At 39.7% G+C, this 26,384-nt stretch overlaps 1 long non-coding RNA gene across 1 annotated transcript; it reads left to right on the top strand.

The window, feature by feature from the left end:
* Positions 1-6,724: 6,724 nt before the first annotated feature.
* Positions 6,725-22,727, top strand: LOC117513361. The gene is made up of 3 exons (XR_004561581.1): positions 6,725-6,852; positions 20,981-20,987; positions 22,716-22,727. It is a non-coding gene; the product is annotated as an uncharacterized LOC117513361 (long non-coding RNA).
* Positions 22,728-26,384: the final 3,657 nt, after the last annotated feature.

The raw sequence follows: 26,384 nt of genomic DNA, 5'->3' as shown, positions 1-26,384 counted from the left end.
TTTTTGTAGCTAGTTTAACCTTAAACGCAAGTCTTGTTTCTGAATGTTAAAAACAAAATGTGCATAGAGCATTGCATGGAAATTTGTATCAATAAATCTAATTCAGTGTCATTCTCTGTGAGCTGTTTGGGTATGCACTTCTTTATTTTCACTCAGTAATCATCTTTAACAAAAAAAAAAAAAAAAACCCTCTATAATTAAGCAATTTCTAGTGGCCTATTTTTAACAAAACATCTACTCCCTAAAACATTTAAATGTGATACTTATGTCTTTCTATCTAAAATATATAAAAACCCCTACCAACAGCTGTCATGTGCACAATTATTCTCACTAAATCACTCATAAAACTTGCAAAAGTCTGGAACACTCACTCCATTTAGCACTCATTATATAGGACCTTGGTAATTCAGGCCCAATGTGCTGGCTGACAGTTCATCCTCCATCGCAGTTTGTAAAGCCTGGTGGCACAGCTGTCTAAAGTAATTGCAGCTTTGCACAGTATGCACATGGCTCCATTTCCAGCTTTCTTACAATCCTTTAAAAAATGCTTTGTAGATGGCACTCCAAAACATCTGACTTTCTCCCTTACAGATCTGGCGCACCTGCAGAAAACACTTAACACAAAGTATTTAGAGAACAATCGCACTCCTCAGTTTAGAGCACTTACTTGCCTGAAAAAGCACAATAAAAGTGATGCAGCCACAAAGTTTTGGCAACTGCAACAGCACTTTCCTCATTAACTAGTCCTTTCAAGTGCAGTTCAGTCTGAATGCAGACTGTTTTCCTGTCAGTCAGGACTACACCATAATGTATGAGGAATTGTCTGTTCCACTAAAGTGACAAAAAGACAGAACATGAATTGATGACAGATGGAGTCTGAATGATGAAATAAAATTCAGATCATTGAGAACTTTTTTGTAAGCAGGTTCACAAACACCAGCTCCAGCAATAAAAGTTCTCAACACACACAAATGGTCCATGCTATTATTATGTGGTAGAGGAAAATAATTTCTCAGCATCTTTAAAGGCAAGGACCTCCAAAGAACACCATAGCTACACCCCGAGGTCACCATAACTACAGATGTGTAGTTGTATCAAGGTGAATGGAGGTAAATAACAGGACTTGTTTGAGCGTCCCCAATAATCTGACATTTCCCTACTCATTTGACAGCAGTATTGCCAGATGGAAAATGGCTATGCATTGTACTAGAGACTTAAAATTAGCATTTTTGAGAAAAACAATTTGTAAAATTGTACCCAAGGGAACAAATTGCAGTAAATGTGTTCTTCCATACACCACATATGAGAGAAGAGTGAGAGGCCAACATTGTTCTTGTGCGTTAAAGTACATTCTCCACAACACGCATTATTGACTGGAAAAGAGTTGTGTGAAGACAGACACACAGTCCATATTCAGATTCATCATCACAATAAGCATGCACATGTAGACACAGACATCAGATCCATATGTTTCTATACTGATTATTACAACAACTAAGACTGGAACAAAATGAAAAAAATATCATGCGTTATTCAAACTTTGGCAGGACTGATGGTACATTGAACAGAGGGCAAAATGATCATATAAATGCAATAATTATTGTACATCTTGCAATGCTGGAAAGGCTTCTTCAGTTTTTTAGTGTTTTAATGGTGACAAATTGCAGGCATATGACTCAGAGTTTAACTGAGGTTGCGTGACAGAGGTGTTCGGTGATGCAGATGCCTTTGCTGGTGAACAAAGTTCCAAGTCTTAAGGGTTAGGGTTAGGGTTAAGGTTCCTCTTGTACCGTATGATTGTGAGACTTGGACACTAACTGGTGACTTAAGGCAGCAACTAGATGTCTTTGGTGTCAGGTCTCATCACTGGAACTGCTTTGTGTTAAACATGCAGATTGATAGGGATATTCAGACAAAGTGTTTCACTTGCATTACAAGGGAACTTCAACTATCACACTGTAGCCATATGACACATTTGTCGGGACTTGATCCAGCATGCAAGTGTCTCAGGGTGCTTTGGATTTTTCAGTTTGAAAGATACCTCAAGCCACAGTCCAGGCCAAAGGACCAACATTTGATTGGTTCATTTGCAGCATTCAAACATTTTTGGAATGGTTTGAACTTCTGACCCAAAGAGGTAGGTTATCTTTACCCATTCAGTTGTTGTAGAAGAACAAAAGTAACAGACAATAAATTAATTTAAAGATACAGAGTAATTCAGGCAAAATGAGCCCCAACTACGTATTGTGTGCTGTACATGCTCATACTTTTCATGTTCATACTTTTCAGTTGGCCAACCTTTCTAGGAATCCTTTTTTTTTTTTTTTTTCTGATTGGTCTTAAGTAACATTCTAATTTTCTGAGATACTGAATTTGGGATTTTCATTAGTTGTCAGTTATAATCATCAAAATTAAAAGAAATAAACATCTGAAATATATCAGTCTGTGTGTAATGAATTAATATAATATACAAGTTTCACTTTTTGAATGGAATTACTGAAATAAATAAACTTTTTCATGATATTCTAATTATATGACCAGCACCTATACATGCAGTGCCCTGCTTATGCCTGGGTGTTTTGTCCTTAAGGTGGGCAAGCCTATGCCTCAGTGTCTTATTGCACAGAGATGTGGATTTTCATATGCTATACTCAGTTTTTTGTTTTGTTTTGTTTTTTCCCCAGATACTGCTGTAATGTATGGAATACCAACATTGCAGCATTTATTGTGCTTTTGCTCTCTATCCACTTTACAGTACTGACAAAGATCCTGTTTGAGTATCCATGGTTTTGAGGGCTTCCCTGAAGTTTTCTGCTTTTCCTTTGCCTCCTTCATTGTGGGCATGTTCTCAGCCCAGTGGTGTATAGAGTTTTGATAACCCCCGGCTTGTGCTCCAGTAGGTGGTGATAATCAAAGAGCAAACATTGATTCATGTGTGTTGGTTTTCTGTGTGCTTTGATGATGAAGCCTGTCATCTTCAACGTGCACTGTACAGTCGAAGAAAGCCAGGTCATTTTCTCTGAAATCAGCTTGAGTGAATTTGATATTGTTGTCCACTGCAGTGGTGTGTTCTATGAAGACTTCTACTACTTCTGTTGATCTTTTTCAGTTGAGTTTTGATTTTAACTGAGGTGTCAGGAAATGCTGCCAGCTACTGGTTTAGATGTGCATGTGAAGTAAATCAGACCTCGGTTCTCAACTTATTCCATATGAATGTTGGCTACAATTGAAGACAGTGGCAACCCAATTACTCAGCCAAGCTTTTGTTTGCAAGTCTGTTAGTGCTCACAGAACACAAGCAGGAATATTGAAGTAGGAATATTGACAGTGCTCCTTCACAGCCTATGTTGATTTTGGAAAAGCATTTGATTCACTTGGTCAGACGGCTCTTTGGGACGTCCTGAGAATTCATTTCTGTCTCCAAATTAAGGTACTGGACATCAAAGCCAGCTTATGGGGTTCTTCCACGTAACGCTGTTCCTTCCTGTTCTATCTTGAATAGCAAATCAGGGCACATTTTGAAACATCATAGAAAAGTTTACATCTGTCTTTGTCAATCTGGAACAACTAGTTTTTGGCCATCATTAGCACCAGTTTTGAAATTGGGGTAAAAATTTTAAAAAGTTTAAAAAATTTCATCCAGATTCACAAAATCTTTGCTCGTATGTGGTAACTTCTGGGAGTTTGTAGTCTTAACGGCCACAAACATGTTCAAACTTCTTTAAACAGGGTATTCTTAGTGAGTATGGCTTGAAATGTGTTTGATCATGCTCAATTGGGGTAAAAATTTGAAGCCAAAGCAGCATTTGTTGTGGTTCTGGCCAAGGGTGAAGCTCCTTATGAGCTTGTCACACCTTGACAATTTTGCCAGTGTATGCCAACTTGTGAAAAATTTGGCGAATACACTGGCTACGTCAAATAAGTTACACAGCTGTCACACCATGATTTAGCCAGCATATGGCAAAGTGGACCCCATTTCTGTTGAGTGGTCCAGGTCAGTACAGCAGGCTATTTTGTGCACTTCCACATCCAGAGGAACATGTACCATACCATTTTTTTGGCAACTGGGGTTCCAAAATTATGGATTGGTTACAGTCTGGAAGCGCTAACCCACTGCTGCGCATTGATTGGCTCAACAGCTAAAGCCACAATCCACATGCAAACAGTTCAGACTATTTCAAATATTAAAACAATTCATACATTTAGTAAATATAAAGTCTTAATCTTACCTTTTACATTGTTTCAGCCAGATTCATCATCACACCCTGACAAAATCTTATCCACATAAAGTGTACTCATTTTGGAAAATGATGTCTGAATATTCTTTAATTCCTTGTTGTGCCCAAAGAAAAGTAGAGTTTTTAAAGAAAGTCCCTCAGTATTTGTCTGCTCCGGGGGAACACTCCACAGCCTGAACCAGAGAACGCCGGTGCTTTGTCCCACAAAATAATTAACTTATTTTAAAAGTTGAAAGAGCCCACAGCATTTAAAAAAAAGCTTGTTTTGTCTAACATATGACTCAAAACAAGATGTTTTGAAGACTGTTGCACTTAACAAGATATTCAAGATGCACTGTCTACAAACAAACTGGAGGAACTTCTATGTCTCACTTGAATGTTACTGTTTAGGTGATTATGTCTTATATTAAGTGTGATGAGATATGTTGACTAGAAATGTAAAAATTTGCCTGGGAAAAGATTTTGAGTTTTTGCAGTGTGGGTGTTGGGTAGGGTGAGGCAACTACCAAAGTAGGTGCTTTTGGTGGCAAAGAAAGGTTTGCTGTCCTCGACTTGCAGAAATAACAAGATGCAAGATTTAGCTTCCAGAGGGTGGTCTTAATGTTAAGTCACGTTTATTTGAAATGGGTCAATGCATATTAATGAACATAGTTACATGTAAATGTAAATATGCCGGATTGTAGCAGGATGCTAATTTCCATCCGTAGTCCCAGTAACACAGAAATTGACTAAGAACACACAACATACCAAAACAAATCAATCATGACAGAAAACAATTAAAACCGAATATACATACAAATATTTACAAATTCAAAGTGGCAACAATTGATCGTTAATAAGCAGCCGACAGGTGGAGGAACCAAAAGAGTTTTATGGTGATGGGTGATTGAGGTGCAAAAGTACTGCATTAAGTGACAAGTGTTATGTGCAAAGTGCTTCAGTGTCTGGTTGAATTGCGTATTACAGTAGTGGGTTGTACTGCACGTTGCCCAATACACTCATTTGCACGTGCACAAGTGTAAATATTGCACAAGGTGTCCTACACAAGTTTATTGTGTAAAGACTACTAAACCATTTATTAACAAAAGTACACAAGGGCATTGTGTACATATAACTGAAAAAAAAGAGAGAGAGAGAGAAAAAATCTCGAGTGGTGCCTTCACAGTTAGGCTACAGATGGTTGCATGATGTTAAGTCTTGATGTTAAGTCTTTTCAGCTTCTCAGTTTTACATTTGGGGTTGACACAGCAGATCAGATTTGGATCTGCAAGTTTCACACCAGATGCCCTTCCTGACACTTCTCCATATTACATGGGGATGGTTTTGAATCGGGAATCTTCCACTCTGGAAAAAAGGCATTAATTGCTTGGCTACAATGCTGCAGGTATTAGGGCACATGCCATAACAGATTAGTTGGTAAATGGGTTTGTCCTTTTTCACTTGTAGTTTATTATCTGCTTCTGCTAGCTGCAGATAAGATCTCACATCTTTCTCATATGTGTTAGCTTCACTGAGAAGACTCACCTTGATTCAAGCTCCCTTTGTGTCTCCCTTTACTGGCAAACAACAGTTATATTCTGGTCTTTCTCTAATGTGTCCAGTGCATTGCTTTCTTGCATCTTGAGAATGGTAGGTGAAGCTTTTGCACAACCAAGGGTGCCTTATAACCTCAGTCTGAGCTGTTCTGTCTCATCTGCCAAATTGTTGTTTCTCATGGCTGACTCTGTGACCATAATGTGGTTTGTTACTGGTATCGCTTCTGGTGTTACTGCAAAATTCAGGCCGTTGGATAAGATATCCCTTTGTATTTGGAAAAAAAATATTTTCTCATTTAATTCTCAAACTGAAGAAGCCTGTTGGATGAGAGGTTAAATGTCTTCTAGAAACTCAGGCAGGCAACCAGATTTTTTTCTTTCCCTGACTGCTGCTGTAATATTAAATTAAATTAAATTTATTTCATTTATATAGCACCAAATCACAACAACAGCACTGTCATACAAGTAAGGTCTAACCTTACCAACCCCTAGAGCAAGCACACAGGTGACAGTAGTAAGGAAAAACTCCCTCTGATGAAATGGAGGAGGAAGCCTCAAGCAGACCAGACTCAGAGGGGTGACCCACTGCTTAGGCCATTCTAACAATTACAAGGTTTTTATAAAGTTTTTACAAACCCTGAAGAAACAGAAAACAGAAAGCAACATGAAAAAGTGCAATGATTGAGGTGACCACACAAACATTTGCACCGCAGACAGGAGGTCATCCAGCGGCCTGGGGTGCATGGCCAGTGTTCCTCCATCACACCATCAGTGGGCCTGTCACCACAGCAAAGTTGATTCCAAACACAGACTGCAGAGTGCTGCACAGCTTCAGGCATGGCATCTCATAGTCATTCCAGCGCACTGTAGTGTGCAGCTATCATCCTTGTGTGGTGCCATTGGTACCTCAGACAGAGAGAAAAAGAGCAGAATCAGTTGGATGGGAAAACTACACCTAAGATATAGTTCACCAGCAGCAAATCAACAGGAAAGCAGAGGGAATACTAAGGTGGTCGCCGGCTGCTAGCCACAAGCTTCACTGACAAACCCAAACTTTAGATGAAGTTAGGCCAAGACTTGTTCCATTGCTATGATGAATTAAAGGAATAATAAGCACAGTACCATACTATGTAAGTATGCTTATATGAGTGGGAGAAGAGGTGCATTTTAAGTCTGGACGTTAATGTCTCAACAGAATCTGACTGTTTTAACTCCACTGGGAGTTCATTCCACAAAACAGGGGAATGATAAGAGAAAGCTCTGTGGCCCGCAGACTTTTTATTCACCCTAGGGATACAAAGTCATGCTGTCATCCTGAGAACACAGAGACCGGCCAGTACATAGGGTTTGATTAGGTCAGCTAAGTAGGGAGGTGCTTAGTATTCCCTCAGCTTTCCTGTTAAATTACTGCTGGTGAACTATACCTTAGGTGTAGTCTTACGTCTGGACGTGAAAGTCTCTACAGAATCTGACTATTTTATCTCTGTTGGGAGATCATTCCACAAAACAGGGGCATGATAAGAGAAAGCTCTGTGGCCCGCAGACTTTTTATTCATCCTAGAAATACAAAGTAGCCCTGTGCCCTGCGAACAGAGAGCCCGGGCTGGTACATAGGGTTTGGTTAGGTCAGCTAAATCAGGGAGGTGCTAGTCCGTTAATAATTTTATAGGTTAATCACAGAACCTTACAATCCAACATCACAGAGACAGGAAACCAGTGAAGTGATGCCAAAATAGGTGTAACGTGGTTGAACTTTCTGCTTCCAGTCAAGAGTGTGGCAGCAGCATTTTTGAACCAATTAGAGACCCCTAATGCCAGACTGCAGTAAACAAGAAAATAGAACATTGCAGTAGTCCAATTTAGAAGAGACAAATGCATCGATCAGAGTCCCTGCATCAGCCATAGACAGGATGGGATGAATCTTTGCTATGTTTTTCAGGTGGAAGAAAGCAGTCCTTGTAATATCTCTAATGTGTAGGTCAAAGGACAATGTGTGCTCAAAAATTACCCTAAGGTTTCTCCCATTGTCAGTGTGATGTACGTATGACACACAAGCCTAGGTTGAGCATTAGCTGGTCAAACTGATGCCAATATCTTGCTGGTCCAAGAACCATTATTTATAATATCCAAATTTTTGTAATGGTATAATTTCCCTTTCATTAAAATAACTAATCAGTTATCAAACTCTAATACAAATTCCAGTGATATTTTCTGTTGAATCAGTGATGTGTTTGAAAAACTCAAGCAAGTCCAGCTTGCTATGATTGAAAAAGTTTCAGGTAAACTAGATTTTTGTATGTCCAACCACAATATCCAAAAATTTGTGTTGCTATAAAGTCGCATTTGAGATTTTTAAAAAATTTCTCTTTCATGAAAGAAACTATTCAATCAGCCAAATTACAAACCTAATTTTCAAATGATAAATTCAGTATACAAATGAAATCACTGTCAATCTCTCAAAAAATGAAGTGATTAAAAAACAATAAATACAACATTTCTTCAAAGTTGCAGATCACCTTAGCGAGCAGAAAGTGGTCAAACTTTTTACATTAGACATTAAATGTGCCAAAACCTTTTGCACAAGGCAGTATATAATATCCCTAAAAATAATGTCACATATTTGTCAGTCTAACATTGCAGTTGTGCACAAAGGTTTTATTGTTACAGTCTATATAGATGACAGTAAAGAGTATTTATGATGAAGATGACAGTTATTTTTATCACACCATCTGTATCTCGTTCCTCTTTTTTCTGGGTGTTGTTTTGCAGACAGAAGCCTGGTGGCAGCAGTCATCCAGCCCACCAGATTCAGTTTCTTTGTATTTGTGGTCTAGAACAGTAACAATAAGTCAAAAATATCAAAGAGACCAAGCAGAAAATATTTCATGCAATAAAGGTATTGTAATTTATTTTTTAGAAGATATGATTTGTTGTTATTAGCAAACCTAAGTACAAACATAGAAAACCATGTCTGATGGGTTTCTGCTTTGAATAAAAGATGTCTGTTGTAAGCAAGTACATTTTACAAGGTAATGGAACATGTCCGTGCTCTCATACTTCTAAAACAGCATCAGCTCAGAATGCCTGAACTGCTGCTGCCTGTTAAATTCAAGCAGAATTGGAAGATTTTCATGCTCAAATTGATCCATGTTCAACATCTGGCTCAGTAAAAAAAAAGAGGTACTGCTTTAGTGTTAAAATCTTCCTGAGGCCATACCACTCCTAAACTGAAACTACTCATCAGTGCAATGAAAACCTTTTAGATTGTCATCAGATCTTATTTATTTTAATAGCTCCATCTGTTCCAGTGGAAACTTGGTAAGGAATCTTGGGGGAAAAAAGACACGCAGGGTGAGCCTGGTAAAATTTTATTGGAACCTAGGTCACTAAAGAGCTGGAAATGCAGTTTGGTTTTATTCTGGTTTCATTGTAGCCACAGGCAAACCTTGCACTTTTGGAATGGGTCACAGTTCCATCATAATGATGGTAGATAGTTAGTCCAGAAGTGCACACATGCTCGCAAAACTGTGTCCTTGGTTCTTTGACATTGTATTAACAGTGAATGCTTGATCCAATGTTTTTTTTTATTAAAGAAAGTGAAGGTATTGTGTAAATGCACACATCACTAAATGAATTATGGAACCATGTGACTTGCTGTAGCATAGGTTATAGATGATTAAAATACGACACGATTGAATATATATATATATATATATTATAAATAAGTGTTGGCCAGAAACAAGAATTTTATCATTGGATAGTGGTTCTGCAGTGTAATGGTTTGCAATTTGGGCTCTGGAGATTGAATCTGGGGGGCTTTTAAAAAAGTATTGCATTGTTTCATGAATTACACACTGTAATACTTCACAAACTCTTTGACTTTGTGTCAAACAAATCGGTTACTTTGAGAGACTCAGGTGAGGGATATCACCTGAGGGGTGCCCAAATTTATGTACCTGCCTAATTTTGTTGAAAGAATTATTGCACACTTTCTGTAAATCCTAGAAACTTCATTTCACTTCTCACATATCACTGTGTTTGTCTGCTATATAATATATTTAACTGAAATTGCTGATCTAAACAACCAATGAATTATAAAGGAAATCATCAGGGGTGCCCAAACGTTTATATACAACTGTATATGAATGAATGAATGACATCCTTCAGTCTTGCCAGACTATGCTGCTTATATATATATATATATATATATATATATATATATATATATACATATACAATTGTACGTTCATTAATATGCACTGTCCCTGTCAAATAAACCAATAATGAATTAATGAATGAGATGAACTTTCCTTACCTGTAAACAGTAGGTCATCCAGGACTGATTAAAAAAGGGCACTGATTAAGCTTATTTTGATTGATTTATTACGCTGTTTGTTTTCCCACACCTTCTTGATTAGTCTGGAGAGACTGGAAGCTTGCTGATCTGTTTGCTCAGTTCGGCAGCTGTGATAGCTGAGCTGAGGTATGTGAACTGGGAGGCAGATGTCAGTTGATAGTCCTTGATTCCGACAGATTGAGGACTTGGTATTCCCTATCCCATCACCTCCGTTTTCTTCAGGCTGAATAATGAGGCTGATGAGCTCATATGCAGCTGCAGAAAGGTCAATCAAGCTGAAGATCTGCTTCAGAGTGTGCCAATAAGGCTTCATCATCTGCAAAAAAAAAATATGCTCGATGAGTGCTTTCCTTGTCTTAGGCTTCAGTTGCAGAGCTCTCAAGTCTCACTCATTTGGCGTGATACTCATGCTCAAAAGCAGTCCTGTCAGGTCTCATGCATTCAGCATGAGACTCAACATGTTCTCCTGCTCTCATGCTAATGCATGACATTCTGAAACATTTCACTGCTATGACCTGCAAGACAAGAATTGGTGGAAAATAACTCCTGAGCGAATCTCAACTTGAGAGCTCTGCAGTTGAGAAAATGTTAAAAGTTTTCCATCAAGCAAATTACTGTCAGATTGAGAGTAGAGGTGAAGTCCATCAGTGGCTGATTTGAAGGTGTGTCTGAGCAGTGCTGGAAAGTAGCCAGGGTTAGTGCAAGGACAAAACCTTGTTTCATCCCACTATTTACTTTGAATTTGTCTGATATGGAGCCATTGTACATGACTGTGTTCATCATACCATCATGGAAGGACTTGTTGAAGAGTGTGGCTGAACAACCAATCAGGTAAAATCTTGAAAGGTTCATCTTTGCTCATAAGATCAAATGCTTTGGTCAAGTCAATAAATGTGAGGTAGAGGGGTTTCTGATTTTCTCTGCATTACTCTTTATAGTAGGATCATTTGTAATTTTTTGGTAAAAGCAAAAACTCACTTGATTTTGAAAAAAGATATCCATCCATCAATCCATTTTCTTCCACTTTATCCAGAGTCAGGTCACAGGGTAGCAGCTCAAGCAAAGCCCCCAGACCTCCCGATCCACACATTCCTCCCCCAGCTCCTTCCGGGGGAACCCCCGAGGTGTTCCCAAGCCAGCCGAGAGACGTAGTCCCTCCAGTGTGTCCTGGGTCTTCCCCGGGGCCTCCCCCCAATGGGACGTGCCCGGAACACCTCTCCAACAAGGCATCCAGAGGGCATCCAGAAAAGATGCCCGAGCCACCTCAGCTGGCTCCTTTCGGTGTAGAGGAGCAGCGGCTCGACTCCAAGCTCCTCCCAAGTGACCGAGCTCCTCACCGTATCTCTAATGGAGCGCCCAGCCACCCTGCGGAGGAAACTCATCTCAGCTGCTTGTATTCCAAATCTCATGAACATAGGTGAGGGTCGCACTGTAGATCAATTGGTAAATCGAGAGCTTTGCCCTCCTGCTCAAGTCTCTCTTCATCAAGATGGTCCGATACAGCGACCGCATCACTGCAGATGCTGCACCGATCCGTCTGTCGATCTCACGCTCCATCTGTCCCTCGCTTGTGAACAAGATCCCGAGATACTTAAACTCCTCCACTTGAGGCAAGGACACTCCACCGACCTGAAGAAGTCAAGGCACCTTTTTGTGGTTGAGAACCATGGCCTCGGATTTGGAGGTGCTGATTTTCATCCCGGACAATTCACACTAGGCTGCAAACCACCCCAGTGCACGCTGAAGGTCCAGATTTGACAAAGCCAGTAGAACCACATTGTCCGCAAACAGCAGAGATGAGATTCTGTGGTTCCAAAACCGGACCCCCTCTACACCCTGGCTGTGCCTAGAACTTCTGTCCATAAAGGTAATGAACAGAACCGGTGACAAAGGGCAGCCCTGGCAGAGGCCAACGTGCACTGGAAACAGGTTTGTCTTACTAACGGCAATGCAAACCAAGCTCCTGCTGCAGTCGTACCGGGACCGGATAGCCCTTAGCAAAGGACCCCGGACTCCTGGAGCACCCCCCACAGGGTGCCCCGAGGGACACGGTCAAAATGCCTTCTCCAGAACCACAAAGCACATGTTGACTGATTGGGCAAACTCCCATGAACCCTCGAGCACCCGATGGAGGATGTATAGCTGGTCCAGTGTGCTGCGACCAGGACGAAAACCACACTGATCCTTCTGAATCCGAGGTTTGACTATCAGTCGAATTCTCCTCTCCAGCACTCTGGAACAGACCTTACCGGGGAGGCTGAGGAGTGTGATCCCCCTATAGTTGAAACAAACCCTCTGGTCCCCCTTCTTAAACAGAGGGACCACCACCCCGGTCTGCCAATCCAGAGGCACTGTCCCCGACTGCCACATGATGTTGCAGAGGCGTGTCATCCAAGACAGTCCCACAACATCCAGAGACTTAAGGTACTCAGGACAGCTTTCATCCACCCCAGGAGCCTTGCCACCAAGGAGCTTTCTGACCACCTCGGTGACTTCGGCCTGGGTGATGGATGAGTCCGCCTCTGAGTCTCCAGTCTCTGCTTCCTCTTCAGAAGACTTGACAATGGGATTGAGGAGATCCTCGAAGTATTCCTTCCACCGCCCAACAACATCCCCAGTCAGGGTCAACAGCTCCCCACCCGCACCGTAGACAGTGCTGGTGGAGAGCGGCTTCCGCCTCCTGAGGCGTCGGACGGTTTGCTAGAATTTCTTTGAGGCCAACCGATAGTCCTCCTCCATGGCCTCCCCGAACTTCTCTCAGACCCGAGTTTTTGCATCTGCGACCGTATGGGCTGCAGCACGCTTGGCCTGCTGGTACCTGTCTGCTGCCTCTGGGGTCCCACTTACCAACAAAGACAAGTAGGACTCCTTCTTCAGCTTGGCGGCATCCCTTACTTCCAGCGTCCACCACCGGATTCAGGGATTGCCGCCGTGACAGGCACCAGAGACCTTGCGACCACAGCTACGAGCGGCCGCATCGACAATGGAGGTGGAGAAGGTGGTCCACTCGGACTCCACGTCTCCAAACTCCCCCAGGTCTCTGGGAGAAGCTCTCCCGGAGGTGGGAATTGAAGACCTCGCTGACACAAGATATCATAAACTTTAAAAAATAGGGTGCAATTTTTTCTTCACATTCTGGGGATCCGAAATCCAAAATGGCATCCAAAATGGCCTCCATTTAGCAATATTGCAATATCTTTGTATAAAGATCATCTCTTTTGTTGACTTGTATGCATGAAAACCATAGTTTGATTTGAAATATAGTTGTCCTGCAAGCTTGAGAAGTCTCTGAAAATGTGAACAAAGATACTGCCGACAGTACCCAGCTGAGACATTCCTCAATAGTTGCTGTAATCTCCCCGATCACACTTATTCTTGTATAGGGTCACAATGTTGGCATTCCTCATGTCTTGTGGTGCGGTACCTTCTTCTCAGCATTGACACAAGAGCCTGTAAAGAGGCTCTAGTACGAGGGTAGGCTGAAACGTTCTAAGGCTGACTATGATGCATTTGTCGAACTGAACAAATTCAGGGTTATTTTTCTACATAGTCTCCCTGTAACTCCACACACTTCTTCCAGCGGTGCTTGAGTGCTTCAATTCCCTTGGCATAGAAGCTTTCATCTTGAGAGTCAAAATAGTCCTCAACGGCAGCCATGACCTCATCATTGCTCCGATAGTGCTTCCCAGCCAATTTTTTTTTTCAGGTTTGGGAACAGATGAAAGTCAGAGGGTGCCAAGTCAGGGGAGTATGGTGGGTGATCTACCAGTTCGAATCCACACTCGTGGATAGTGGCCATGGCCACTGTTGACTTGTGAGCTGGGGCATTGTCTTGATGGAACAGCACCCCTTTCGTCAGCTTTCCTGGTCGCTTCTTTTTGATAGCCTCGTGTAACTGTCTCAGTAGGTTAGAATAGTACTGTCCATTTATGGTTTGTCCCTTTTCAAGATAGCCCATGAACATAATGCCTTTGGCATCCCAGAAAACTGAAACCATGACCTTCCCCACAGACAAAACGACCTTGGCCTTCTTTGGAGGTGGTGACCTTGGGTGTTTCCACTGCATTGATTGTTTTTTTGTCTCTGGTTCAAAGTGGTGAACCCAACACTCATCCTGGGTAAGAAAACGTTCCATGTAATTGGCTGGATCTTCTTCAAATTGCGCCAAGTTTGCCTTCGACATGACTAGCCTGGTGATCAGGCGTCAGAAGACGTGGCACCCACCAAGCTGACACCTTTGACATTCCAAGTTCTTCATGCAGAATGTGTTCAGTTCTCTCACGGGATATTCCCACAGCATCTGCTAGCTGATTAATTGTCGATCGTCTGTTGTCCATCACCATTTCATGAACAAAGTCAGTGTTATTCTGGGTTGTGGCTGTTGCAGGCCGCCCAGACCTTGGGTCATCTTCAAGGCTCTCTCTGCCCCTCTTAAATTCAGCTGCTCACTTCTGCACTGTAGATATGGAGGGAGCTTCATCCCCTAATGTAGCAACCATATCCGCATAAATGTCCTTGGGCTTTAACCCCTTCTTATGCAGGTATTAATCACACCGCGATGCCAGATTTTGTCCATTTTTGACGTTTCCCTCTACCACAAACGTTCAAACTTGGCTATGAACCACAAACCAGCTCACAACCAGGAAGAAAATAACACAGTTAGTCATCAGAAGAGTTGAACTTAATGCATGCCAAGTTTTATTGAAATGGCATTTCTCCTTCTTGGTGAGCCTTAGAACTTTTCAGCCTACCTCGTAAAGAGGATTTTCTACATTTGGTTATTTCAGCTGCAGTGCAGTCTTTGCCTGGGGCTTTTCCTGATGGTAGCCTGTATAACACATATTTATTCCTCTTCATCTTCTTCCTGATCATTGGAGTTTGTCAAATCAGCTTATTCCTGCATTACCACCCTCGTGTGGCCAGTGTTTGCCAAGTTGCTCTGCAAAAAGGAAACCACATGGAGTTTGATCAGTTAACAGGTGATTGTATCCACAATCTAGTCAGGAGGTGGCAGTCAGCTTAAGAAAGAGGAAATGTCCCAACTTTCTTGGAAGAACTGTCTTTGCTTCCACACAAAATCAATTTCAAGTTAAGATATGGCAATATTATTCAATTTAATAAAGACATGAAGTGGGGAAGTTACATTTAAAAGTCATATTCACAATGGAAAAGTGGACACTCAAGACATACTTTCCTGTGACTGAATACATAGACATTTCAGTATGTGGGGTTTTGAAATCCAAACTCCTTTCTTTGGAAACATTTGACATTTCCTCTTTCACAAAACAATTATCATTTAAGGGGTCTCTTTTTCCTTTTTTTTTTTTACTAAATTGGGTGATGCAGTGACAACAAATCCTTAAAGTGTATGTCATTTACTCCATTGATACCATTTGCCTGCAAGTGAAAGATTACCCAGATATTGTAACCTTGAGGATGTTTTCTTTAGCCCTTAAATAAGAAAAGATTAACATGTTTTAAACAGACTAATATGATAATGCAGTCGGCTGCCAACCTACCGCTACAAAAATAAATAAATAAATAAATCCCAATTTTTAACTTTTGCTGAAGTACCTTTCAATATTATGAGGCAATGCTTTGCAATGGCCAATCAAACATGTGCAAGTGAACATTCCATAATTTGTAATGTGTCTTCTTAGCCAAAGGCATAGTGTAAGATGGAAAAGTAGCACTACCAAGTGAGATGGAGCAACCTGTACAATAATTTTTTCTCTGGTCAAATTCTGCAGTAGGAGGTCTACTAACTGCTGAGCCACTTTGTGTGTGATGGAAGCTTGTAGTGGAGTTCATGGTTCCTGCTTTGATTTTACCTTTCTTGTATGATTATTATATGACATACTGTGAGATACTTATCATACTGTGAGATAATAATAATAATAATAATAATAATATAATAATAATAATAATAATAATATGTGCCCCCACTGTGCTGTGAAAGTAAGCAAACTCTGCCTGTACCTTTTAATGTATGACTGTAAGTGTGTACTGATCAACAAATAGCAAATGGTCCATCCAAATATTATATAAATAGTGACTGTTTAAGTTCAGTGGTACGAATATTTCATGAGGTGAAAGCTGGAACCTACCATTCAATGAGGCAAAGTCAAATATTCGTTCCACTGGAAGAATGTAAAAACAGTCATTATTTGTTTTATATAATGGCTAAAATAGTTCCTTGTCATTTGATATTTTATTAATTTATAAACAACAGAAAAGGGACTTACATTTTGGTGTTCTACTGCTGGTTAAGTCCAAATTGTGATGTGTAGACCAGTGATGGAGTGCACTGACTTTGAACTTCCATAAAAAAAGACTGTGTAGTTCCTGAGTCCAACCAAAAATCATATCAGCTTTTCATCTGAACAGCTCTTCATGCATCCAGATGGCTTACAGCAGAGTGGATTGTGCGTGTGTGTGTGTGTGTTACAAGACTTAGCACCGTCAGTTAGCTCAAGCAAATTGTCATCTCGCTTGTGTCACTGTCCCGCATGTCTGTGCGCGCGCTCACACAACTGGGTCGGTGCTTGTGCGCACGTGTACTACAAAAAAGAATGCATACATCCTCAGTGCAGCAAAAAAAAAAAAAAAAAACCCATCAGAAATTAGTCCAGCTTTTCATTCTAACTTCCTGCTAACAGCCTCCACACAGTCCAGTGGATTTGTTTTGTGTGTACATGCGTGTATGTGTGTGTGTGTGTGGGTGTGGGCAGAGTGCAATGGTACCAAACGTATGGAACCAAATTTGCACTCTAAATGGAACCAAACTGCACTCTAATTGCAATGCAACACAAATGGGATGAATAATCCATGTCATGTGACGTACAAAGCACCAATCAAATGACAAGAATCCACTTAGCCATTATATATATATATATATATATATATATATATATATATATATATATATATATATATATATATATACAGTAGTGTTCAGAATAAAAGTAGTGCTATGTGACTAAAAGATTAATCAAGTTTTTGAGTATATTTCTTATTGTTAAATGGAAACGAGTAGATTCAGTAGATTTTCACAAATCCAACAAGACCAAGCATTCATTATATGCACACTCTTAAGGCTATGAAATTGGGCTATTACTAAAAAAAAAGTAGAAAAGGGGGTGTTCACAATAATAGTAGTGTGGCATTCAGTCAGTGAGTTTGTCAATTTTGAGGAACAAACAGGTGTGAATCAGGTGTCCCCTATTTAAGGATGAAGCCAGCACCTGTTGAACATGCTTTTCTCTTTGAAAGCCTGAGGAAAATGGGACATTCAAAACATTGTTCAGAAGAACAGCGTAGTTTGATTAAAAAGTTGATTGGAGAGGGGAAAACATATATGCAGGTGCAAAAAATTATAGGCTGTTCATCTACAATGATCTCCAATGCTTTAAAATGGACAAAAAAAAAAAAAAAAAAAACAGACGTGTGGAAGAAAACGGAAAACAACCATCAAAATGGATAGAACAATAACCAGAATGGCAAAGGCTCACCCACTGATCAGCTCCAGGATGATCAAAGACAGTCTGGAGTTACTTGTAAGTGCTGTGACAGTTAGAAGACGCCTGTGTGAAGCTAATTTATTTTTAAGAATCCCAAATTCAAATTCAAATGTATTAATTTATATAGCGCCAATTCACGATGAAATCGTCCCAAGGTGCTTCACACAACATAAAAAAAACTGAATTAAAAATTTAAAACAATAAAAAGACGACCATAAAAGAATACAAAAATAAAAGCACATCATAACACTAATGATAAAACAGGGAAAACAAATGAGTCTTTAAACGTGACTTAAAAGTCTCCACAGTATCCGACTGCCGAATGTGTGCCGGGAGATCATTCCACAGAGCTGGGGCACGGGAGGAGAAAGCTCTGTGACCGGCAGACTTTTTATTCACCCTGGGAACACATAGAAGTCCTGGACCCTGAGAATGCAGGGCCCAAGCTGGTACATAGGGGCTTACAAAGTCAGCCAGATAGGGAGGTACAAGTCCATGAACAATTTTATAAACTAATAACAGTACTTTAAAATCCGATCTTGCAGCAACTGGAAGCCACTGCAGGGATGCCAAAATGGGCGTAATGTGGTCAGACTTTCTGCTTTGTGTCAAAAGTCTGGCAGCAGCGTTTTGAACCAGTTGAAGACCCCTAATCCTGGACTGCGGTAAGACAGAAAATGGAGCATTACAATAGTCCAATCTAGAAGAGACAAATGCATGAATCAAAGTCTCAGCATCAGCCATAGACAGGAAGGGACGAATGGAAGAAAGCAGTCCTTGTAATGTCTCTAATGTGGAGGTCAAAGGACAAGGTAGGATCAAAAATGACTCCAAGGTTCCTCACTTTATCCATATGATGTATAACACACGAACCTAAGCTAAGTGCCAGCTGATCAAATTGATGCCGATACCTCGCTGGACCAAGAACCAACTTTAGTGTTATCAGAATTTAAAAGTAGGAAGTTACTAGACATCCAACTTCTTACTGATGCAAGGCAATCTTCCAAAGATTTTATGTGAATGAGATTACCAGCAGTTATTGGCATGTACAATTGAGTGTCATCAGCATAGCAATGAAAGGGAATCCCGACGGGCTGCAGCACGCAAATGCATCCCCCGCAAAGTCCCTCTGTTAAATAAAAGACATGCAGAAGAGGTTACAATTTGCCAAAGAACACATCTACTGGCCTAAAGAGAAATGGAGGAATATTTTGTGGACTGATGAGAGTAAAATTGTTCTTTTTGGGCCAAAGGCCACAGACAGTTTGTGAGATGACCCCGAAACTCTGAATTCAAGCCACAGTTCACAGTGAAGACAGTGAAGCATGGTGGTGCAAGCATCATGATATGGGCATGTTTCTCCTATTATGGTGTTGGGCCTATATATCGCATACTAGGTATCACGGATCAGTTTGGATATGTCAGAATACTTGAAGAGGTCATGTTGCCTTATGCTGAAGAGGACATGCCCTTGAAATGGGTGCCTCAACAAGACAATGACCCCAAGCACACTAGTAAACAAGCAAAATCTTGGTTCCAAACAAACAAAATTAATGCCTCACAGATATGAAGAAATCATGAAAAACTGTGGTTATACAACTAAATAGTAGTTTAGTGATTCACAGGATTGCTAATAAAGCAGTTTGAACATAACAGATTTGAGTTTGTAGCGTCATCAGCAGATGCTACTATTATTGTGAACACCCCCTTTTCTACTTTTTTAATCTTTTTAGTCACATAGCACTACTATTATTCTGAACACTACTGTACTGTACTATATATATATATATATATATATATATATATATATATATATATATATATATATATATATATATATATATATGTGTGTGTGTATGTGTGTGAGACAGAGGGAGAGAGTCAGAGTGGAACTGCCATATGAGCACTGAATATAATTTTAGAGTAGCTGGCAGCAAAAATATTCCAAGCCAAAATTCAACTCAGCCCATGACTGAAAGAATCTCAAAAATTTATATTTTCAGTGAATGAAAATATGTAAGTTTAAATATTTGCTCATCTTTCATCATCACTGTTCATCTTATATTTCCAGTGTTTTCAACAAGTCTGCTGAATGGCATGAACTGAAATACTCAGTGTTCATTGACTCCTACACTGCGCCACTAACAGGCTACATGAAACAAACTATTTGTTCAGACGGCCCATTCAAACCAGATTTAAAGTTTCTCTGTTTCAAATCTGATCTTACTGAACTACACTGACTTCACAAGTGACTCGATCTGATTTCTTTCTCCATAATTGCAGTCCTCATTTGCCATCAAATACACATCAGTTGCTATAACAATGAGAGTCACACGGCTGTAAATAGTCACACGACTGCTGTTCAGAGTCTGCAAAACTCTGACTCACAGTAATGGATTATAAAGATGTGGTTCTATGTATTTGTATGATTTATATATTATAAATGATATATATTAGAAATCATACAACACAACAGTTTTATCAGCCGAATGAGTCATGAGCAAAAAAAAAAAAAACACGGATGCACATTTGCGTGCAGACAAAAAAGCCAAAACTGAGGGTGTACTGTCAAAGTCACATCCAAAAACAGTCACACAAATTGCAGTGAGGAATAAAAACCTTTTACAAAGGCAAATGATGTAGACAGTAGAGGTGGGCGATACCGGGAATTTTGGTATTGATCCGATACCAAGTAAATACAGGCCCAGTATCACCAATATCGATACCGATACTTTTTCATATTTAAGCTTCATAGAAAAAAAGGATCCAAAAGACCTAGGATAGAATTTCGCCAAACATTGTACGTGACAACAAAATACTTTATTATCACAATCAACATTTTTGTTTAAAAAATATCACTCAACACAACTTAAAACAAAATCTCCTGAGGTGGAGGGCTGACAAACCACAATACAAGGGTGCGCTGCTTTGTGTTGTGTGACACAGCGCAGCGCTGCTCTTACAGACAGAGAGTAGACTTTGATGAATCTGCATGTGCAACAGTCAGTCGATCTTACACGAGGATCGTTCAATATCAATACCAGCATTGGTATCGATATTATCGATATTAGGATCGATCCGCCCACATCTAGTAGACAGACTGAGCAGCAAGTGAAACAAGAGACTCCTGCATGTGATGCATGCATGTGTTTTTTTCATGGAGCATCGTCTGTTTCAGACATGGTGTCATTTTTTTTTTTTTTTTTTTATAGATTTTTCAGGTTAGTTTGGCTTGTGTGTGCACCTATGTTAGTTTTTTCTTCTTCTTTCTTTCACTGTGAGCAGTGGGAAGAGAAGTCATGGTGCTGTAATGAGCAAACTGAAACAAAGGCTAAATGTTCTTTGAAGGAGTGGTGAGTGTCATTTACCAATGTACTCACAAAATCCAGTCTATTTCATGAGCAAACGCTCATGAAGCATTTACATTCTTTTTCTGAAACCGCTGTATGGCAGCATCTTTTCAGAAAAGGATTTTGTGCAAACTTTTGTGGAAAAATACGGCCATCTAGAGGGCTCAGAAAAAAGAGCAACTCCTTTATGAGGACTCATATAGCCATCACTAGTGGGGGGTCATGCAGACTTAAATTACAAAAACTGTTTTGTTGTGTCAGTTTTTGTGTTGTCTGTTGTTGGTTTAATGAGTGATGGTTTGACATAACATGCTTTAATAATAAACTTTTCTGTTTTAATTTGAAATAAAAGTTGCAAAAAAAAAAAAAAACATGCATTAACCCTCCAGTGACCAACCTTCTTAAGCAAATAAAAAGACCATGTGAGGTCATTTGTGACCCAGTTATATTTTATACTTTTTAATGGTTCTATTTGTGTTTGTTACCTCTATACTGCTTCTTTTTCATTCTTGTTATTGTGATTTTATATGATAAAATCAAAGCCTTGACTGTTTTTAAAAAAATACATATCTTTTAGGGAAGATATGAAGAATGATCCCACATAATTTTCCATTGTCCTTGTCACAACAATCAGACATTTCCAGTCAAAAATATGAAAAGCTACTGTTCATGTAGTTTGACAAATTCATGGTAGGATATATTTTTCTGATTAAAAATATGACAATGTCATGTATAAATATTTGTCCGTCATCATAAATGGCCCTACTCAGTCTCACACACACACACACACACACACACACACACACACACACACACACACACACACACACACACACACACACACACACACACACACACACACACACACACACTCTTCAACTGCTTATCCAACATTGGGTCACGGGGAAAAAAAGGGTGACTTGTACTCTGGTGTGACTTGGGTTTTTCTTCTTCAAGAGGCATTTTTGAACAGCTGCGACTTATACTCCTTAAAATACGGTATTTGTCTTATTTTCTGCCTTATGTACCTACCACTTTACATTTTTCTCTTTCCAATGATTTGTCTCTCCTCATACAGTTTGTCACCTCCTTCAACCGTGCCCATGATGCATACACTCTTTGCTCATCTTGCAGGAGGGTCAAAGCACGAGGAGGGATTTAATTGGTTCCGCGTTTGGTTCTTTCCAACCAGCTGCTTTTATGTGGCTGTCACATTGCTCTCCTTTGCTTTCTTTCTCTCCATCCATTTCATTTTCTACCTGTCTCCTCACTCTTTTGCCCATTCTCACTTTGTATCAGCATTCATTTACTACCAGTCAGCTATATTGTACTACACTTTATAATAAAAATCAGACAGCAATGCAAAAACAATACATGGAACTGTATCAAAAACTGTATTGCACTGACTTAGAATATAATTTTATCATATTGTTGCAAAGATATCTGTATTTTTTGATATGATCCTTTATGTACCTCAGTATCTTTCAAATTGTCTTGCATGAAAACATAGCAAATACTGTATATCCACTTTATTTGTCTTTGCTTTGGCAGTTGCATTTTGTCCTTCTTACAGTTCCTCTGTCCAAATTTCGCTGTGTTTTAAAATGGTCCACTATGGAATAAAGATCACATTTCTCAGGACTACAGAATCACACTCATTTCTGTTCCCCCAAACTACCAGACCTTCCCTCCTATCGACTCCTCCCTGCAACCAGTTACTAAGAAAAAATCAGGTTGCATATTAATTGTGTTCCAAAGGGGACCACGTGCCTGGCATACTCCTTGTTTCCATGACAACCATCTCAGGCTCTATAAAGCTTTTAGGAACGAATGGGGCTGACGGAAATGGGGGGGGGGGGGTCACCCCAAAAGAGGATAAGCATAATTACAGTGAAACACAGAAGCAGTCAGAATGCTGAGGGGTGTAGTTTCCCAATCAGACAGAGCTCAAAAAGAATTTACTGTTATTTTATATGCACTGATTTTTTTTTTTTTTTTTAACGTATATCGTGAGCTCTCCCTTTACACATTGATAAAAAGGCATGGATTTTACTGTGTGTGAAAGAGAAGGATTCAGAACCACAGCAAATGTGTGGAAAGTAATTTTTGTGTTCTTATCTTGATTTGCTCTTAGTATAATGAAATTGACTTTAAACTAGTAAAGCGTCCCTACACTGAAGATGATATTCCAGAATACTACAACATATGGATTATAATTATTGATGCATTAATATGTGGCAAATATGGAGCTAATTTAAATGATTTACATCTATGTTATATATCCCACTCACCGTCTGTGGCCTTGGACACTTCATCTCCATTGTCTCAGCCTACACAGCTGGAAACTGGCTTTTGTTGGGGAAGTGATGTGTGAAGGACTGGCATCCCATCCAGGTGGAGTCATTGACTAGTCTGCTGCGTGCTACGGAATCTGGAGGTAAACACCAGCATCAATGGCCCTCAGGGCCTACATGTAACTCACTTCTTTTATGTTACTTCAAGTACTGCTTGTGGCTTTTGGAGTTCCCTCTGTGGACCAATAAAGGCTTATTGATATAATAGCTTATTGTTGCTTGATTATGGTTTGTATTTTTAATTTGAATCCATCTACTAACACTAAAGCTGTCAGACAAATCTAGTGTTGTAAAAAGTTCAATGTTTGCTTCAAACGTGTAGTGGAGTAGAAGGATAATACCACTTCTCAAGTAAAAGCAACATGACCTTCGAGCTCTCAGGGTATTTTCTTGATTTTGTCATCCCTAAGGGCCCCTAAGGCAAATGAAACTGAGTAGCGCACAAAGGAGGAATTGCATGCCATTTGTGAAAAATCGGAGCTGCCTCTAACACCTCGTACACCTGTCGCTACAACCATTTGTGCACTGCAGCGGCCAAAAGAAAGAGTGTGCCCTGTGAGAGACCATTCGATCCCTACCTCGGCAGGTGTCGGCCAAATTCCAGGTGTCACACACGAACATCGAATACCACTCGCAGAGTGCCATTTGCGCAGTCAGCACAAAAAACAGAGAGCAGGCAATCACTGTCAAGCTGGCTGTGAAATTTGTCTTAAGTACCCAATACTATGGTGTTGGCAAGCAACACACATGTGGTGTGCGTGTGTATCGCACGTGTGATACAAAAATGCATAAAAATCCTAAATTAAAGGCACTCCTAACACAGAAAAAGGTGTGATTGATACTCTGGTGGGATATATATATATATATATATATATATATATATATGTGTGTGTATGTGTTTTCCTCTTCAAGAGGCATATTTTGACAAGAGCAAGTTATGCTCTGGAAAATATGGTAATTTCTTTTAGAATAATACCCATACGTTTCATGTCAAAATCTTTAGAACAATCTCAGCTTTCTGAATATTTGTCAAATTACATTGAAAAGTTGACCAGAACGCAGGAGAGCATCACCAGGGCTCTAAGGGTTAAATTTGTATTTAAGTACAGTAGTTGTGATGGAAAAGCTAATTTCTGTCACACGTGTCAGTGTTACTAAGCTCATTAAGCTGCTAAGCTTAATGAACTTAATAAGCTCATCTCATCAAATTGGACCTCTCCAACACCAAAAGAAATGAAAAAAAAAAAACAAAAGCCCAGAAAACACATATCCTTTATTTAATAAAACTCTACCCCAATCCTTCACATAGCCCTAACCTGATGGAAACTAAGTATAGCCTAACCCTATCCTAAGTTTGTTTTTGCATCTATGTTCTGAAAACGTTTTTCTTCAAAATAAAAAAGAATATCTTTAACATGAAAAAAACTGAGATGTGCATTCTGCTGCTTAGCAAACAATACATTAAGACCAAATCCATCTTATCCTAACTGTCCTTTTTACTTCTCAATATCTACTTACCACATCACTTAACAACCTCCCTAAAAAGGATGTTCAGAACGGTGATTTTCAGTTCATGAGTGTAAAACATACGTAAAGAATGGTGCATGCTGTACAAATGATGTTTGCAGTCAGGTTATTATTAGTATATAGTCTAAAAGATGATCTTCTCTGAGCAATACATATGTGCACAACATGATCCAAAAGGTCGAGGGGAACATGTGCACTGATTGTTGAGGAAAAATAACTCTTATCTTATGGCTCCTCTAAAAATGTCCATCATACATTAGTGTTCAGAATAATAGTAGTGCTATGTGACTAAAAAGATTAATCCAGGTTTTGAGTGTAGTTCTTATTGTTACATGGGAAACAAGGTACCAGTAGATTCAGTAGATTCTCACAAATCCAACAAGACCAATCATTCATGATTTGCACACTCTTAAGGCTATAAAATTGGGCTATTAGTAAAAAAAGTAGAAAAGGGGGTGTTCACAATAATAGTAGCATCTGCAGTTGATGCTACAAACTCAAAACTATTTTGTTCAAACTGCTTTTTTAGCAATCCTGTGAATCACTAAACTAGTATTTAGTTGTATAACCACAGTTTTTCATGATTTCTTCACATCTGCGAGGCATTAATTTTGTTGGTTTGGAACCAAGATTTTGCTGGTTTACTAGTGTGTTTGGGGTCATTGTCTTGTTGAAACACCCATTTCAAGGTCATGTCCTCTTCAGCATAAGGCAACATGACCTGTTCAAGTATTTTAACATATCCAAACTGATCCATGTTACCTGGTATGCGATATATAGGCCCAACACCATAGTAGGAGAAACATGCCCATATCATGACGCTTGCACCACCATGCTTCACTGTCTTCACTGTGAACTGTGGCTTGAATTCAGAGTAAATTAGCTTCACACAGGCGTCTTCTAACTGTCACAGCACTTACATGTAACTCCAGACTGTCTTTGATCATCCTGGAGCTGATCAATGGGTGAGCCTTTGCCATTCTGGTTATTCGTATATCCATTTTGATGGTTGTTTTCCATTTTCTTCCATGCGTCTCTGTTTTTTTTTTTTTTTTTGTCCATTTTAAAGCATTGGAGATCATTATAGATAATAAGAAATATACTCAAAACCTGGATTAATGTTTTTAGTCACATAGCACTACTATTATTCTGAACACTACTGTATGCAACTTGCTTCTAACGGATTGTTTGTTGCTGTGACGCCACTCTGAACTTCACACGGTTGTATACGCGTCTTTTATTTCTGTTTAGCACTGTTCTGGTTATTAATTGTATCTACTCTGAACGTTATTTAACAACAGTCCTGTTGTGAATTGCTAGCAGTTAGCATTTTCTAGCAGTTAGCATTCGCTAGCGGTCAGCATTCACTAGCAGATAGCTTTCGCTAGCTAGGCCGACACCTCCCCTCAACGTTGCTACTTTTTATAGCTGTTTCTTTTCTACCCGTTTAATACTTCTGTTCGTTTTTCAGTTGAATTGCTGTGAATTTTAAGTAATTTTTAC

This window comes from Thalassophryne amazonica, chromosome 7 (assembly GCF_902500255.1).
Source record: "Thalassophryne amazonica chromosome 7, fThaAma1.1, whole genome shotgun sequence".
NCBI lineage: Eukaryota > Metazoa > Chordata > Actinopteri > Batrachoidiformes > Batrachoididae > Thalassophryne > Thalassophryne amazonica.
Note: the sequence above shows the minus strand (reverse complement) of the source record. Positions and strands in the feature narration are given on the sequence as shown.